This window comes from Somniosus microcephalus, chromosome 16, assembly GCF_052327205.1.
Source record: "Somniosus microcephalus isolate GS21.2 chromosome 16, FLI_Smic_1.0, whole genome shotgun sequence".
In the NCBI taxonomy this organism is placed as follows: domain Eukaryota; kingdom Metazoa; phylum Chordata; class Chondrichthyes; order Squaliformes; family Somniosidae; genus Somniosus; species Somniosus microcephalus.
In genome coordinates, this window is record NC_141002.1 from 49705854 (window position 1) to 49724684 (window position 18831).

The window sequence follows — 18831 nt, forward strand, 5'->3', positions numbered from 1 at the left end:
TTACTATTGTATTGGTCAAAATCTCTGTCTAGGTACAAAAGGACAAAAGCTATCACTGATCTATAATCAATTCAAATGGACATCCACATTTGATTTATTGAAATCTCAGTGACAACACAAGTTTTAAAATAAATCAATGGGGGTAAAATTGGGTATCGCCCATTTTGGGGCGCTAATATCGGCCGGATGCAAAGTTTAGCACCCAGTGCTAATTATCGCCGCCGACCACAAAATTCGCCTCCATCGCTCCTGGCGGTAATTTGAGTGCTAAATCAAGCACTACACACCCCTCTTAAGGCACTAACGTCAGGGAGCGAGGTGCTACCTCAAAACGCTGTCCGAAGCTCAGGCGATGTCAATTACCATGGAACTCAGACAGACTGGCGCCGTCCAGTTCTTAAAGGGGAGGGGCCATTTTGCTGCCCAGCCACACCCTGCTCATTGCAGCGTTGAATCTCGGCCTGCAAACACCTAACCACCATTGTGCTTAAAGTAGTGATGGACAGGCCCAGGGAGAGAGCTCGGCGCTTTAACAGCCAGGCATTGATGGCTCTGGTTGGTGCTGTTGAACGGCAATGGGCAGTGCTCTTCCCAGAGAGTGGCAGGAGGCCATTGCCCCGGGAGTTTCGAAGAGTGTGGAGGGAGGTGGCCCAGCACGTGTCATCAAGGAGCCTGGTGCCGAGGACACATACTTAGTGTCGGAAGAAGTTTAACGACCTCACTCTGGTGGTCAGGGTGAATAACCTGCTTTTCAATACCTCTACATCCCACCATCTCAACTTCACTCTGTGCCCAGACGGTGTAAATACCCAAATGCCCAACACTCATCCAACAACTATGGCCATCTCATAAAACTTGCACATTCCGCACCTTGCAGACATTAACAGCTATTTAACTATGGTAGGCACATCTGCCAAACATATGGCTGCACACTCACTCACATGCTGTCCTTTTTCTTGCAGGCCAAGCTTTCACATAATCGACGAGAGACCCAGCGGATGGGAGGACAACAGGTGGACCTACAACCCCTCACTGAATTGGAGGAGAAAGTCCACAGACTCATTGTGAGCCAGGTCGTAGGCGCCGTGGTCGTTGGAGTGGTCGACCCCCCTTGGGGACAGCAATGGTATGTTCATCCGCTTTCTCTCCTCTCTCATAACACTTCCCCCTCACAACACCAGCCTTTTACACTTTCAATTTAACTGTCTCCAGTCATTGCTCCCTTCCTGCCTCCCTACCCTCGCGCTAAAGCCACTCTTGTGCCTTCCTGCTTTCAGATAGTGAACCACCGGCTGACCAGCCGGTCCCTCAGCCAGCCAGTGGCAGCGACACACCAGAGGAGGAGGAAGAGGAAGCTGGAGCCTCACCACCTGCATCTCCCGAGGGTGACACTTCCGACACTGGGGTCACGCGTTCCCTGAAGGGGAGCATGGGTTAGGATCTGATGTGGGTGAAGCTCTTGGACCCAGCGGGCTGCAGCAACGCCATGGGGGAAGGGAAGCTTGGGGCCATCTCCTCGGAGGGTGAGTGCACGCACAAGTTCTGCTGCACAGGACTCGGATGAGGACCTCGACATCGCAGCCAAAAATATGCAGGCCTTGAGCATGCACACTGAGCTCATGGGTGCAATGGCAAGGGTGCCCGACAGCATGGATGCACTGGCTAGGAGCGTGGAGGAGTCTGCCACCAGCACAGCTGTCGTCTGTGCGCAAACCTTGAACCCATCCTTGCCTCGTTGCAGAGGATGGTGGAATTGCAGGGAGACCGTGGGGAACCAGAGCCCATGCTGCGTGTAATGGGTGAGGTGGCAGAATCTATTGCAGCACAGGCCGATGCAACGCAACGGCTTAGTACTGCAATCGAGTCATTGGCTGGTGCCATCCAGTCTCAGACTGTTCTCATGCAGTCTCAGATTGATGTCATCCTCGCTGGGTTGCCCACAGTCCCTCTTGTGATCTGACGGTACCGCAGCAGGCCAGCAATCTGTGTTTGAGCAGATTGCTCCGGATGCTGAGGTACTACTCCGGGGGAGAGGCAGTATGTCGGTCGAGCAGGAAGATGCTGTCCTCTCTCAGGATGACAGCATTCCTGCTCCCACCACTGCCACTTCCCCACTGCACTTGCCACGGCCTGCAACCCAGCCAGCCCAGACTGCTGCCGCCCGTACAGGGTTGGTGCAGTCTGTAGCCGGGCCCTCCAGGCCCAGAGCTGGTCGAGGGCGTCCTTCAAGGCCATCTGCAGTCTCGGGACCCAGCATTCAGCAGCCTTCCACCAGCCTTGCTGCAGCCACTGGGGTCACATTACGGAGGAACAGTAGGGTGGGAAGGGGGGAAATGCGCAGGGGTTGGAGGTCACCCTTGAAGGCCGAAAAGTAGAAATTATTAATAAATGGGGGAAATGTTTGTGGGAATGTTTGATGTTCATCTTAATATATTTGTTTACTGTGTTGACGCTTATCTCAATGTGTTAAGAACGAGTTTTGTTAGTTTATGAATTGTTGGGTTTGTTTCTAATTGTTTGTCCTGAATAAATAAGACAGAGTTTGTAATATAAATAAACATTTTTATTGTTGCTTTATAACTTTGCTGATTTGACTCATTGGAGCTTTGTCTGGCAATAGGGGGTGCGGGATGCCTGCGATGTGGCAGGAGGTGGCAGAGCTCAGTGACCACCACCTTGCTGAAGCGAAAGCCTTCTGAAACACTGCTCCTCAGACAAATGAATATTGGAGAATTGCTCCCGGAATAATCTGGGAGAGTAAGGTTTGTAGTGTATGTACCTTTTAAGAGAGAACTACTTTTACAGCTCCTGTATACTGCAGTACCGGCAGTGACCACACCTGTATATAAGCCTTGAGCAGGCATCTGTACTGTTAGTCTTTAGACTACCCTCATCCAGTAAACACCTGTTGATTGTTAATCTGCAGTCTCCATCTATTTATTGAAGAACACCATACTTTAAGATTCACGGATTTAACAGTGGCGACGAGGTCGATTCGAATCTACCTGCAACTCTGCATTTCCTCCCAGGGATTCACTCCTGGAGGACAGTGGAAGAAAGTCGAGGCCAGAAGCACGGGCGTCGACCACGAGCAACCGCCCAGTCATCCGGCAGACAGTGAACATCGCAGGGGAGGCTGTTGAGAGCTGGGCTTGGTTCTCCAGCCACGACGATCCAGCAACAGGCTGGCAACAGGTACAGCGCAGACCCTTCCCGGACAGCGGCGGCTGCAGCCAACCGACGGCACATAAAAGGCCGAGCAGCGTTGACGGGGTAAGAGAGAGGGTAAAGCGCACAGGGCGCAGCCAGGGGTTGAAGACCGAGCGGCGTCGACGGAAAACAAAAAGAGAGAGTGGGTAAAGCACAGCCGGGGTTCAGGACCGAGCGGTGGCAACGAGAGAAGCGCACAGGAGAACGCACAGAGCGCAGCCAGGGCTCAATGGCTGAGCAGCGTCCGGGGGGAAAGAAAGGAACCGAGGGAGACGCCATTTGAGCCGCGGAGAAGAAGGGAGAGCGCGGGAGACGCCATTTTTGAAGCCGCAGTGGAGAAGAAGGGCGAGCACGGGAAGAAAGGAAAGCGCGGGAGACGCCATTTTGAGCCAGCGGAGAAGAAGGGAGAGCGCGGGAGATGCCATTTTAGCCAGTCTAACCACACCCAGGGATGCCGAAGAGTGGCAGTGTCACAGCGTTCGACAATGAAGTCGAAGATTGGGCGACATATGTGGAACGCATTGAGGTGTACTGCAAGGCGAATGAAGTGCCAGATGCCAGGAAAGCACTGGTGTTGTTGAATTCCATGGGTGCAAAAACGTATGGCTTACTGCGAAACCTAGTAACCCCAGAGAAGCCAGTGGATAAGGATTTCGAAAGCATAGTGGAAATCCTACAGGACCACTTAAACCCCACACCGCTGCTGATAGCAGAAAGATTTAAGTTCCACAAAAGGAACCAGCATAAAGATGAAAGTAATGCTGAGTATTTAATGTGTAGTGTATGTGCCTTTAAGTCAGAACTACTTTTTACAGCTCCTGTATACAGTAGTACCGGCAGTGACCACACCAGTATATAAGCTTTGTGCATGCCTCTGTACCCAAGTCTAGAGATTACCCTCTTCCAGTAAAGACCTGTTATTTGTTAATGTACAGCATCCGTGTGATTATTTATCCACTGAACCACGGATCTAACAGTGGCGACGAGTGTCGATTCGAATCTACCTGCAACATAAAAAAAAAGTCGAGTCCAGGAACACGGGCGTCGACCACAAGCAACCGCCCAGCAGTCAGGCAGAGATCCAACTTCGCTGGGGAGGCTGTGGAGAGCCGGGCTTGGTTCCCCAGCCACAACGAGCAGTAAGAGACCAACGACAGGTCCAGAGCAGACCCTTCCCGAGCAGCGGCGGCTGGAGCCGACCGACGGCAGATAGAGAGCCGAGCAGCGTCGACGGGGTAAGAAAGAGGGTGAAGAGCGCAGGGCGCAGCTGGGGGTTGAACACCGAGCGGCGTCGAGGAAAAATACTGCAAACCGGAGAGAGGGTAAGAAACAGCCGGGTTCTAGACTGAGCGGCGTCGACAAATATCAAGAGAAGAACGCGCAGTGCACAGCCAGGGATCACGGGCTGATCAGGGTCTGTGGGGCGAAGCAAGGGGAGACGCCATTGAGCCGCGGAGAAGCAGGGAGAGCGCGGGAGACGCCATTGAGCCGCGGAGAAGCAGGGAGAGCGCGGGAGGCGCTATTGAGCCGCGGAGAAGAAGGAAGAGCGCGGGAGACGCCATTTTGCGAAGCCGCAGCGGAGAAGAAGGCCGAGCGCGGGAAGGAAGGAAAGCGCGGGAGACGCCATTTTGTGCCAGCGGAGAAGAAGGGGAAGCGCGGGAGGCGCCATTGGTGATAGTTAACGCACAACCAAGGATGCCGAAGAGTGGCAGTATCTCTACGTTCGACAATGAAGTCGAAGATTGGGCGACATATGTGGAACATATTGAGGTGTACTGCAGGGCGAATGAAGTGCCAGATGCTAATAAAGCACTGGTTCTGTTAAATTCCATGGGTGCAAAAACTTATGGGTTACTGCGAAATCTAATAACCCCAGAGAAGCCGGTAAACAAGAATTTTGAAAGCATAGTAGAAATCCTACAGGAGCACTTAAACCTCACACCGCTGCTGATAGCAGAACGATTTGAGTTCCATAAAAGGAACCAACACAAAGACGAAAGCAAAGCTGAGTACCTAACGGAACTACGCAAGCTATCGAAATACTGCCAGTTTGGAGCGGGACTAGCAGACACGTTAAGGGACAAGTTTGTGTGTGGGCTACAAAGTGAAGGAACCCAGAAATGGCTTATCAGAAAAGGACCTTACACTGGACAAAGCTTTCAGTATGGCAGTATCACACGAAGCAGCCGCAAGGGGCGCTGCAGAGATACAACGGAGATCGCAAGAATATGGCACCAACGAAATGACCTATGGAACAGGGAGGTGCTATCGCTGCGGCAGAACAACACATGACCAGAAAGATTGTTGGTTCAAGGACCAAGTGTGCAGACAGTGTGGGAAAGCAGGACACATAGCAAGAGTCTGCAGGTCTGGGAAGAAAACCAACAGTAAGAAATCGTCACAGGAGAAGTACAAAAAGGCACACCAGGTGATGGACAGTGGTTCAGACGAACAGAAAAGTGACACAGACTCCGGAAGCAAGGAGCTGGGTTGTCTGAAACTACATAATGTAACCGAAATGGAGGATCACCAGACTATCTGGGTTACACTCAAGATAGACGGAGTCCAAGTGGAAATGGAATTGGACACAGGGTCAGCTCTAACGGTCATAAATCAAAGAGACTACAAGCGGATATTTTCACACATACCCTTGAAAGCTACAGAGATTGTCTTGAAGACGTATACGGGGCAAAAAGTCTACCCCAAAGGAAAAATAAGGGTGAAAGTGACATATAAAGGCCAGGAAATACCTAAAATGGATATATATGTATTGCCAAATGGAGGACCACCACTGCTAGGACGTGAATGGATCCGGAAGATACAATTAGATTGGCATTCCATACAGGCACTGAAGGTTGAGGCCAAAAAGGATGACGACATCACACCTGGACGACTGTCAAAAATGCTAACTGACGCAAAAGAAGTGTTCCAGGAGGGACTAGGAACACTAAAAGGAATAACAGCAACAATTAAAATAGAGGAAAATGCAAGCCCAAAGTTTCTGAAGGCCAGACCAGTGCCTTATGCGATCAGACCATCGGTTGAAGCAGAGCTGGAAGGGTTGGAACGTTCAGGAGTACTGTCCAAAGTGGACTGGAGCGAGTGGGCTACACCCATCGTTCCTGTAATGAAGAGGTCGTTGAGTAATACGCCTGGGGAACCAAAGAAGGTCCGCATCTGTGGGGATTTTAAAGTGATAGTGAACCCAGTCCTTCACACGGTGCAATATCCGCTTCCACGAATTGAGGATATTTTCGCCTCGCTATCGGGTGGTAAACGCTTCACCAAAACTGATCTAGCCCAGGCGTACTTGCAAATGGAGGTAGAAGAAGCTTCGAAACATTACCTTACGATCAACACTCATAAAGGTCTCTATCAATACAACCGGCTGGTGTTTGGAGTAGCCTCGGCTCCGGCTATCTGGCAAAGGGCGATGGATCAGGTCCTGCAAGGGATTCCAGGGACCCAGTGTTATTTGGACGACATCTTGGTCACGGGCGAAAATGACGGTGATCACCTCGCTAACTTGGAGAAGGTGCTCACCAGATTAAAGGAATATGGGCTACGAGCTAATCGCCACAAGTGCGAGTTTCTCCAGAAACAGATCTCGTATTGCGGCCACGTCATCGATGAAGAGGAGTTACATAAGTCCCCTGACAAGATTGAGGCAGTAGTCAAGGCTCCAGCACCGGAAAATGTGTCACAACTGAGGTCGTTCCTCGGGCTGGTAAACTATTACCACAAGTTCTTACCAAATTTGTCTACGGTACTACACCCGCTGAACACCCTACTGCAAACAGGGGTACCATGGAAGTGGGATGACGAACGTAGACAAGCTTTCCAGAAGTGTAAAGAATTGATCACATCAAAAGGGGTGTTGGCCCATTTCAACCCAGCACTACCAATTCGTTTGGCATGTGATGCATCACCCTATGGCATTGGAGCGGTGCTGTCGCACAAATTCCCAGATGGGTTGGAGAGGCCAGTAGCCTTTGCGTCTCGGTCACTAACCTCAGCCGAGCGCAACTACGCCCAGATTGACAGGGAGGCCCTCAGCCTAGTATGGGGAGTAAAAAAGTTCAACCACTATCTGCATGGGCAGAAGTTCACCTTGCTGACTGACCACCAACCACTTGTCTCCATCTTTAATCCTAAGAAGGGCGTGCCAGTAACGACTGCACAGCGGTTACAAAGATGGTCCCTGTTTCTAGGGGTGAATCAATATGAAATAGAATATAAAGGCACGAAACAGCATGGGAACGCTGATGGGCTATCGCGCCTGCCACTGCCTACGGTGGAGGAAGCACCCGCAGTGGACCCTATCGAGATATTTTATTCGGCGATAATTGAACGATTGCCAGTAACAAACGCGGATATAGAGAAGGAGACCCGCAATGATCCGACGCTGTCACGGGTATATGAATTGACGGTGAGGGGATGGCCAACACATGGCGACTCACTGTTGCCAGCATTCTCATCCAGAAGAGAACAGCTGTCAGTATGCCAGGGGACAGTGACGTGTGGATCCAGAGTGGTGATTCCACCCAAGTTAAGGGAGAGAGTGCTAAAGGAGCTACATGAAGGTCATCTGGGGGGAGTGAAAATGAAAAGCCTTGCTAGGACTTATGTGTGGTGGCCGGGAATCGATCAACAAATCGAAGACCTAACTAAGAGCTGCTTAGGATGCCAGAAGGTCCAAAATGCACCACCACATGCCCCTCTACACCCATGGGAGTGGCCCTCCTCTCCATGGCAACGGGTGCACATTGATTTCACTGGTCCATTCATGGACTCAATGTTCTTAATAGCAGTGGATGCTCATTCAAAGTGGCCTGAGGTGATAAAGATGTCTTCAACCACTACAGAGAAAACGATTGCAGTCCTATGGACCATATTTGCCAGAAACGGTTTGCCAGAGCAGATCTGCTCTGATAATGGACCACAGTTTGTGTCCGACGAGTTCCAAAAATTCATGAAAAGGAATGGGGTAAGGCATTACACATCCGCCCCGTATCATCCAGCCACCAATGGATTGGCTGAGAGGTTCGTACAAACCTTTAAGAAGGCGATAAAGGCCATGTGCGACGAGGAAATTCCACTACAGCATAAGATGGACAATTTCTTATTAGCCTACCGAAACGCGACACATGCAGTTACCAACCAGACCCCGGCCATGATGTTCTTTAACCGAAGGTTGAGATCTCGTCTGGACTTGCTCAGACCAAATGTGCGAAGAAATGTTGAGGACAAACAATTCCAGCACATCAACGAGAAGCCGACAAGGAGCTTCAATGTAGGGCAACCAGTCTTGGCCCATGACTATCGAACAGAGAAGTGGCAACCCGGAACGATATGTACAAGGCAGGGGCCATTAATGTACACAGTGGATGTCAGGGAGAACATTGTGAGACGCCACATCGATCAGATCTTAGCGTCACAGGAAGGCGTCAACCCCATGTCTCGAGTACCTGCGGATGAACCCGACATACCGGTAGCATCTACTTCAGACCCAGTAGCAGTGGAACCCGATGAAAAGGGGTCAGAATCGCCTCTGCACCAAGAACAAGAACCTCTGGAAAGGCGCTATCCCGAAAGGGTCAGGAAGCCGCCCCAAAGACTGAATCTATAAATGGACTTTTGTTATTGAATGTACATGTAAAAATGTAATTGTTATTTGAATATTATGCGGGTATTATTAATCTAAAAAGGGAGGAATTGTACTGTATGTGCCTTTAAGTCAGAACTACTTTTTACAGCTCCTGTATACTGTAGTACCGGCAGTGACCACACCGGTATATAAGCTTTGCGCATGTCTCTGTACCCCAGTCTAGAGATTACCCTCCTCCAGTAAAGACCTGTTATTTGTTAATGTACAGCATCCGTGTGATTATTTATCCACCGAACCACGGATCTAACATAACGGAACTGCGCAAGCTGTCGAAACACTGCCAGTTTGGAATGGGACTAGCAGATACGTTAAGGGACAAGTTTGTGTGTGGGCTGCAAAGTGAAGGAACCCAGAAACGGCTTCTATCAGAAAAGGATCTTACGCTGGACAAGGCTTTCAGCATGGCAGTATCACACGAAGCAGCCGCACGGGGCGCTGCAGAGATACAACGGACACCGCAAGAATATGGCACCAATGAAATATCATATGGAGCAGGGAAGTGTTATCGCTGCGGCAGAACAACACACGACCAGAAGGATTGTTGGTTCAAGGACCAAGTGTGCAGACAGTGTTGAAAAGCAGGACACATAGCAAGAGTCTGCAGGTCAGGGAAGAAAACCAGTAGCAAGAAAACTCCAGAGGAGACATACAAAAAGGTACATAAGGTGACAGAGAGTAGTTCAGACGAACAGAAAAGTGATACAGACTCCAGAAGCAAGAAGCTGGGTTGTCTGAAACTACATAATGTAATCAAAATGGAGGATCACCAGACTATCTGGGTCACGCTCAAGATAGACGGAGTCCAAGTGAAAATGGAATTGGACACAGGATCAGCCTTAACAGTCATAAACCAAAGGGACTACAAGCGGCTATTCTCACATATACCCTTGAAAGCTACAGAGATTATCTTGAAAACGTACACGGGGCAAAAAGTCTACCCCAAAGGAAAAATAAGGGTGAACGTGATATACAACGGCCAGGAAATACCAAAAATGGACCTATATGTATTGCCAGATGGAGGACCACCACTACTAGGACGTGAATGGATCCGGAAGATACAATTAGATTGGCATTCCATACAGGCACTGATGGTAGAGGCCAAAAAGGATGACGACGTCACACCTGGACGACTGTCAAAAATGCTAACTGATGCACAAGAAGTGTTCCAGGAGGGACTCGGAACACTAAAAGGCATAACAGCAACGATTAAAATAGAGGAAAATGCAAGCCCAAAGTCTTTTAAGGCCAGACCGGTGCCTTATGCGATCCGCCCAGCCGTCAAAGCAGAGCTGGAAGATTTGGAACGTTCAGGATGTGATGAAATATTCCATTCATCACTGCCTGTGACTGTGGTTGGTTTCAGGTTTCCCCTCACCATTGTATTGCCTGTGACTGTGGTTGGTTTCAGGTTTCTCCTCACCATTGTATTGTATATTGGAATGTATGGAATGTGTTGTGTGTAGGGCTCCGCCCATACCTGGCCTCTATGTAAGCCAGCTCAGTCTGGCCTCATATCCAGTACTGCAGAGCTCCAGATGGAAGATACCTCTCTCCACTGCGTGTTATCTTCTAAGTTAATAAAAGCCTTGTTTTGTTTCGCTAACATCGAGTCTCGGGATTATTGAGGCACATCAATTTTATTAACTTATTTTTCAACACAATGGATCAACTCCTGAAACCCGAACGTTTGGATTTGGATCAGCATGCTCCGGACGCATCAGCACGCTTCGGACACTGGTTTATGTGTATGGAATTCTTCCTGGACAATTCCGCAGCCGTCAAAGACGCTACGGACGCTGCGAGTATGAAACTCGGAATTCTGCGGAATTGGGTAAGCCACCGGGTTTACCCCCTCATCCAAGATGCCGACACGTACCTGGCCGCCTGCGACATCTTAAAGGCGCATTACCAGCAGCCTACGAATGAGGTGTATGCTAGGCATCTGCTCGCCACTCGCGCACAGCGACCTGGGGAATCGGTGGAGGAGTTCCTAGGCACCCTGAAAATGCTTGGCAAAGACTGCAAGTGCCGAGATGTAAAAGCCGCAGTGTACACCGACGAGCTTGTTCGCGATGCCTTTATCACAGGCCTCAGCTCCACTTACATCCGGCAAAGACTGCTGGAAAAAAACGGGATTGGACCTGAAACAGGCTGCGGACACCGCGCGATCCCTGGATGTGGCCCAGAGAAACTCGGACGCCTACTCTTCAGCCCGCGCCGTCCACGCCGCCACGTGTGCACCAAGGGCGCCGCCATCTTGGAAGGCATCTTCCCCGCCCGGCAGCCCGACACCGTCGGGGCCCCGCTCTCCCCCCAGAAGCCCTACGACAGCCGCGACGCGTCGGGGACCCAACTGCTACTTCTGCGGGCAGCCAAAGCACACCAGAAACCTGTGCCCGGCGAAAGGCACCACCTGCTTTATGTGCGGTAAGAAGGGGCACTTCGGGAAGGTGTGCAGAGGGAACGCTGCCGGAAAACCAAAACCCGCCACCGCCGCGTGTACGCCGTGGGAGCGGCCATCTTGGACGCCATCTTGCCCGACCTCGTGGGGTCCGCCATCTTGTGAGCAGACAGCGTGGACGCCATCTTGTCTCGATCAGGGCCCTACAGTGGCATCGGTCACAGTGGACCAGACCAGGCCCCACCCGCTATCCAAATCAATGGTGGACATCGAGGTAAATGGGTGCGGGGTTAAATGTTTAATTGACAGTGGAAGCACGGAGAGTTTTATCCACCCTGAACTGGCACAACAACTCTCCCTAAAGGTGGTCCCTACTCGGGGTACCATCTCTATGGCTGATAAAACCCAGACATCGACCATTCTGGGTTACTGCACGGTACAATTGTCCGTTAACGGGACTGTATACGATAACTTTAAAGTATTAATCATGAAGAATCTATGCGCGAGCGTGATCTTGGGCCTGGATTTCCAGTGCAACCACCAAAGCATCACGCTCAAGTACGGTGGGTCCCAGCCGCCCCTCACAGTGTGCGGCCTGGCTACCCTGAAGGTAAAGCCGCCTTCGCTATTCGCGAACCTTACCCCTAACTGCCGGCCAATAGCGACCAAAAGCAGGAGGTACAGCTGGGAGGACAGGCGGTTTATCGCGACCGAGGTAGACAGGCTCCTGAAAGAGCGCATTATTGAATGCAGCAATAGCCCGTGGCGCGCCCAAGTGGTGGTGGTAAGGGGTAGCGAGAAGAAACGGATGGTGATCGACTATAGCCAAACGATCAACAGGTACACCCAACTAGACGCCTACCCGCTACCCCGCATATCAGAAATGGTGAACCAAATCGCCCAATACCGGGTGTTCTCCACCATCGACCTCAAGTCAGCGTACCACCAGCTCCCTATCAGACCAGAGGACCGCCCGTACACCGCCTTCGAGGCGAACGGACGCCTCTACCAATTCCTCAGAGTCCCCTTTGGGGTGACAAATGGGGTCTCGGTCTTCCAGAGGGAGATGGATCGCATGGTCGATGACCACCACTTGCAGGCAACCTTCCCCTACCTCGACAACGTCACCATCTGCGGTCACAACCAGCAGGATCACGACTCGAACCTCGAGAGGTTCCTGAAAACCGCACAAAAACTCAACCTCACCTACAACGAGGACAAGTGCGTTTTCAACACCACGCGCCTCTGCATACTAGGCAGCGTGGTGGAGAATGGGGAAATCGGACCAGACCCCGACCGATTGCGCCCCCTACGGGAGCTGCCCCTGCCCAACACTCCCAAAGCCCTGAAAAGGTGCCTGGGGTTATTTTCTTATTATTCCCAATGGGTCCCCAACTACTCCGACAAAGCCCGCCCCCTCTTGAAAGCATCCTCTTTTCCGCTCTCTGCTGAGGCCCACGCCGCCTTCAAAAGCATTAAGCAGGATATTGAGCGGGCCACGCTACAGGCAGTGGACGAGAACACTCCATTTCAAGTGGAAAGTGATGCGTCTGACTTTGCCTTGGCGGCCACCCTCAACCAGGCGGGGCGGCCCGTAGCTTTCTTCTCGAGGACCCTCCAAGGGCCCGAGATCAGACACTCCTCCGTGGAAAAGGAGGCCCAAGCCATCGTGGAGGCAGTGCGCCACTGGCGCCACTACCTAGCCGGCAAACGCTTCACCCTACTTACCGACCAGCGGCCGGTAGCGTTTATGTTCAATAATAAACAGAGGGGGAAGATCAAAATTGATAAGATTCTTAGGTGGCGGATCGAGCTCTCCACCTTCGAGTATGACATCATTTACCGGCCAGGGGCCCTTAACGAATCCCCAGATGCCCTCTCACGAGGGATGTGTGCCAGTGCCACCGGGGATCGGCTACAGACCCTCCACAACGACCTCTGCCACCCAGGGGTCACGCGGCTGTTCCACTTCATAAAGTCCCGCAACTTACCCTACTCGATTGAGGAAGTTCGGTCTCTGACCAGGAACTGCCGCACTTGCGCTGAGTGCAAGCCTCGGTTCTACCACCCTGATAGAGCCCACTTAATCAAAGCTACACGGCCCTTTGAGCGGCTCAGCTTAGATTTCAAGGGCCCCCTCCCGTCCGTCGACCGCAATGTTTACTTCCTGAACATTGTGGACGAATACTCCCGGTTCCCATTCGCCTTCCCCTGCCCAGACATGACCAGCGCCACGGTCATTAAATGCCTCAACAGCCTGTTCTGCCTGTTCGGTATGCCGAGCTACATCCACACGGATAGGGGGGCGTCCTTCATGAGTGAAGAGCTACGCCAGTACATGCTGTCCAGGGGTATCGCCACGAGCCGTACCACCAGCTACAACCCCCGGGGTAACGGTCAAGTGGAGCGAGAGAACGGGACAGTATGGAAAGCAGTCACTCTAGCTCTAAGGACCAAGGGCCTCCCTATCTCCCGCTGGCAGGAAGTCCTCTCAGATGTGCTCCATTCGATACGGTCGCTATTGTGTACTGCCACTAATGCCACGCCTCATGAACGAATGTTTAGCTTTCCCCGGAAATCCACCTCAGGCGTATCCATGCCATCATGGCTCTCCACCCCAGGTCCGGTATTCGTGCGAAGGCATGTGAGGGGCCATAAGACGGACCCTCTCGTGGAGCCAGTGCACCTACTCCACGCCAACCCCCAATACGCGTATGTCCGGCACGCCGACGGAAGGGAGGACACCGTGTCAATAAAAGACGTCGCCCCAGCCGGTAACGACAACAACCACGGCAATAGCAGCAACAACGACCACAGCAACTCTTACCCACCCACTACTCTTTCATCACCCCCGGAAGAACATCGACCAACGGCACCCCCACCAACTACCCCTTCAACAACCCTGGCGGCACCCCCGGCAGAGACCCAGGAGGCCACCGGGGACACCCAGCCGACACCCGCGACACCACAACAGCCACGTCGGTCGCAGAGGACTACCAAACCCCCGAACAGACTAAATCTATAGAAGGGGTGAATGTGATGAAATATTCCATTCATCACTGCCTGTGACTGTGGTTGGTTTCAGGTTTCCCCTCACCATTGTATTGCCTGTGACTGTGGTTGGTTTCAGGTTTCTCCTCACCATTGTATTGTATATTGGAATGTATGGAATGTGTTGTGTGTAGGGCTCCGCCCATACCTGGCCTCTATGTAAGCCAGCTCAGTCTGGCCTCATATCCAGTACTGCAGAGCTCCAGATGGAAGATACCTCTCTCCACTGCGTGTTATCTTCTAAGTTAATAAAAGCCTTGTTTTGTTTCGCTAACATCGAGTCTCGGGATTATTGAGGCACATCACAGGAGTACTGTCCAAAGTGGACTGGAGCGAGTGGGCTACACCCATCGTTCCTGTAATGAAGAGGTCGTTGAGTAATACGCCTGGGGAACCAAAGAAGGTTCGCATCTGTGGGGACTTTAAGGTGAGAGTGAACCCAGTCCTTCACACGGTACAATATCTGCTTCCGTGGATTGAAGATATTTTCGCCTCGCTATCTGGAGGAAAACGCTTCACTAAGATTGATCTGGCCCAGGCGTACCTGCAAATGGAGGTAGAAGAAGCCGCGAAACAATACCTCACGATCAACACTCACAAAGGTCTCTACCAATACAACCGGCTGGTGTTCAGGGTAGCATCGGCTCCGGCTATTTGGCAAAGGGCAATGGATCAAGTCCTGCAAGGGATTCCAGGGACCCAGTGTTATTTGGACAACATCCTGGTCACGGGCGAAAATGACAGTGATCACCTCGCCAACCTGGAGAAGGTGCTCACTAGATTGAAGGAATATGGGCTACGAGCTAATCGCCACAAGTGCGAGTTTTTCCAGAAGCAGATCTCCTATTGTGGCCACATTATTGATGAAGAGGGGTTACATAAGTCCCCTGAAAAGATTGAGGCAGTAGTCAAGGCTCCAGCACCGGAAAATGTGTCACAACTGAGGTCGTTCCTCGGGCTGGTGAACTACTACCATAAGTTCTTACCAAAATTGTCTACAGTATTACACCCACTGAACACCCTACTGCAAACGGGGGTACCATGGAAGTGGAATGACGAATGTAAACGAGCTTTCCAGAAGTGTAAAGAATTGATCACATCAAAAGAGGTGTTGGCCCATTTCAACCCAGCACTACCAATTCGGTTGGCGTGTGATGCATCACCCTATGGTATTGGAGCGGTGCTGTCGCACAAATTCCCAGACGGGTTGGAGAGGCCAGTAGCCTTTTCGTCTCGGTCACTAACCTCAGCCGAGCGCAACTACGCCCAGATTGACAGGGAGGCCCTCAGCCTAGTATGGGGAGTAAAAAGGTTCAACCACTATCTGCATGGGCAGAAGTTCACCTTGCTGACTGACCACCAACCACTTGTCTCCATCTTTAATCCAAAGAAGGGCGTTCCGGTGATGACTGCGCAATGGCTACAAAGATGGTCCCTTTTTCTAGGGGCGAACTAATATGAAATAGAGTATAAGGGCACGAAACAGCATGGAAACGCTGATGGGCTATCACGCCTGCCACTGCCTACTGCGGAGGAAGCACCAGCAGTGGACCCTGTCGAAATATTTTATTCGTCGATAATTGAACGCTTGCCAGTAACTAACGCGGATGTAGAGAAGGAGACCCGAAATGATCCGACACTGTCTCGGGTATATGATTTGATGGTGAAGGGATGGCCAACACATGGCGACTCACTGTTGCCAGCATTCTCATTCAGAAGAGAACAGCTGTCAGTATGCCAGGGGACAGTGATGTGTGGATCCCGAGTGGTAATTCCACCCAAGTTAAGGGAGAGAGTGCTCAATGAGCTTCACGAAGGCCATCTGGGAGGGGTGAAAATGAAAAGCCTTGCTAGGGCTTATGTGTGGTGGCCGGGGATCGATCAACAAATCGAGGACCTAACAAAGAGCTGCTCAGGATGCCAGAAGGTCCAAAATGCACCACCACATGCCCCTCTACACCCATGGGAGTGGCCCTCCTCTCCATGGCAATGGGTGCATATTGATTTTGCTGGTCCATTCATGGACTCAATGTTCTTAATAGCAGTGGATGCGCACTCGAAATGGCCTGAGGTGATCAAAATGTCCTCCACCACTACGGAGAAAACGATTGCAGTCCTACGGACCATATTTGCCAGGAACGGCTTGCCAGAGCAGATTTGCTCTGATAACGGACCACAGTTTGTGTCCGAAGAGTTTCGGAAATTTATGAGAAGGAATGGGGTAAGGCATTACACATCCGCCCCGTATCATCCAGCCACAAATGGATTGGCTGAGAGGTTCGTACAAACCTTTAAAAAGGCAGTAAGGGCCATGTGCGATTATGACATTCCACTACAGCATAAGTTGGACAATTTCCTGTTAGCCTACAGAAATGCGACACACGCAGTTACCAACCAGACCCCAGCCATGATGTTCTTTAACCGAAGGTTGAGATCTCGTCTGGATTTGCTCAGACCAAATGTGCGAAGAAATGTTGAGCATAAGCAATTCCAGCACATCAATGAGAAGCCAACAAGGAGCTTCAATGTAGGACAACCAGTCTTGGCCCGCGACTACCGAACAGAGAAATGGCAACCCGGAACGATATGCACATGGCAGGGGCCACTAATGTACACAATGGATGTCGGGGAGAACATTGTGAGACGCCATGTCGACCAGATCCTAGCGTCACAGGAACGAGTCAACCCCATGTCTCGCGTACCTGGGGATGAACCCGACATACCGGTAGCATCTACCCCAGAAACAGTAGCAGCAGACACTGATGAACTAACCAACGACAGGGGGCCAGAATCACCTCCGCACCAAGAACAAGACACTCAGGAAAGGCGCTATCCAGAAAGGATCAGGAAGCCGCCCCAAAGACTGAATCTATAAATGGACTATTTCAGTTAATGTGCATGTTAAAGTGTTAACTGTTATTTGAATGTTATGGTACTGTTAATCTAAAAGGGGAGGAATTGTAGTGTATGTACCTTTAAGAGAGAACTACTTTTACAGCTCCTGTATACTGTAGTACCGGCAGTGACCACACCTGTATATAAGCCTTGAGCAGGCATCTGTACTGTTAGTCTTTAGACTACCCTCATCCAGTAAACACCTGTTGATTGTTAATCTGCAGTCTCCGTCTATTTATTGAAGAACACCATACTTTAAGATTCACGGATTTAACAAGGTTTACTGTGCAGAGGCCTGTTGGCCCTCCTCCCTCTGGCCATGTTTTCCACTCTATCTCTGCGCATCTGCTGCCTCTGAAGGTGAAGTTGGAGGCCAATGCCCCAAGTTACTACAGCCGCTATAAAATCTTCTAAATGTGCTAAATATGAAGCTCAGATAAATAGGAACCTCAAAAGTGGTGCTGAGGACCAAAACTCCTTAGGACAACGTTAACTCTCCAGACGTCTCTCTCCCTCTCAACCTGTGTATACCAAAACTTTTGCCGACAAGAAAAAGCAGGAAGCGCCCACCTTTAAATAGTGCTCCCCCAGCCCTTTCCCAACTTCAAAACGTTCCCCTCTACCTGTCATTCCTAGCGGCAGGCACTAAGGCAGGGACCGCAAATCAATTTCTGGTCCGGGGCGCTACCGGAGTGTTGCAGGCTTGCATGACGTCATGATCTGCAGGTGCAGGATATCATGGCGGTAGTGATTAGTGCCATCACAAAACGACAGGTCAATTTCACGAGCGGCGCTAGAATCACCGTGCTCAGGCGATAAGTTGTTAGCGCACTGTTAGCGCCCTCGGAGGTGCTAATGGGAGGCGTTAACCAACTGAACTTTTCCCCCAATGTGTTTTAATCAGCATATTCCACAGCTGCCCCTCCCCAAAGGCTGTTAAATTTATAGGAATTCTCCTATCAAATAAAGGTTATTAACGAGCATTGCCATATTAAGGCAAAGCTGATTGCTCATTTAGTGCTTGTTCTAATGATGTAAGGCTGATTGCTGGATATTTTAGCTTGGGCTGGTACGCTATAGGCTAATAGAAGGAAAAGCAAGTTATTGCTATAACAGAAAATGCTGCACAAACTCAGCAGGCCAGGCAACATCCGTGGAGAGAGAAACAGAATCAACGTTTCAGGTCGAAACCCTTCGTCAGGACTGAGAGAAAACACAGGAAATGAAACAGATTAAAAGGCCAGTTTGGGGGCTGGGAAATGGGGATGAAAGAACAAAAGAGAAGTGAAGAGACATTAAGAGGTATTCAAAACGAGACGAGATGGTGATAGGACTAGTAAAGAGACAAAAGACGGCTCTAGATTAGGTGTGAAATGTGTTGGCAGAATGAGAGACAGCTGCCATGTGGGAGAGAAAAAAAAGGGGAAAGGGCACAAAACAAAGGTGTGGATAAAAAATATATGTAAAAGTGTAATAGGGGCCGAGGTTATGATCTGAAATTGTTGAACTCGATATTGAGTCCGGGAAGGCTATAAAGTGCCTAATCGGAAGATGAGGTGCTGTTCCTCGAGCTTACGCTGGGTTTCCGTGGAACAATGCAAGAGCC